We start from the raw sequence: 836 nt of genomic DNA, 5'->3' as shown, positions 1-836 counted from the left end.
AAGGTTGGCCTGTGCCTGACAAAGATGGAGGCATAGGACATGTGTTTCTGTCTTTCTTGCCCTCTCCCCACTAGACTTATTGTCCATTATATTATAAAATGGTTGATAAAAATTGCCATTTTTAATCACTTTTTCTTTTGTGCACAAAGAATTTGACCATTGCTGTTTTAGAAACAAGAAAAGAGCAAACCGATATTTCAATTCTTCTTCTAAACGAAGGAGATCCTCTCTGTAGCTAAAATATGGATAGGGGAATGAGAATGTCTAGATCTTGTCTCAGCATTCTGGTGGAGACTGAGGTAAAGGATGCCCAAGGACATCAGGCTACTGAAGGAACACCCAGGAGAAAAATGCCAGTTGCCGTGGGCTCTGAAGAAGTAGCTTTCATAACTCGTGGGAAGAGGTAGTTTTGGATGTCGTTTCAACCATATCTGCATACAATTAAGTCCAAATCTCTTTATGTTAATCAATTCAAGTTTTGAGCACATATTTAATTTACAAAGTTTCATTTATGTGTGTGTGTGTGTGTGTGTGTGTATACACATACACTGTAGGATAATTTGTTACACAAAAATAAATAACAGATGAATATTTATATCTATTAATGTATCTAGATTATATAATTTAGAATAATTTAGAAATAGAATATAGATATTCTATTTCTTAAAGTTATCTTTTGTCTGTGGGTTGGAAATTCAGGTGTGCCTTTGCTGGGTACATCCTGCCCAGGGTCTCTTATGAAGCTGTGGTCAAGATGTCAGCTGGGGCGACAGTGACCCAATGGCTGGACTGGGCTGGAAGATCCACTTCTAAGATGCTCACTTTCGTGACTATTG

The sequence above is a fragment of the Pteropus vampyrus genome, unplaced genomic scaffold, assembly GCF_000151845.1.
Source record: "Pteropus vampyrus isolate Shadow unplaced genomic scaffold, Pvam_2.0 Scaffold285, whole genome shotgun sequence".
NCBI classification, from domain to species: Eukaryota; Metazoa; Chordata; class Mammalia; order Chiroptera; family Pteropodidae; genus Pteropus; species Pteropus vampyrus.
Note: the sequence above shows the minus strand (reverse complement) of the source record.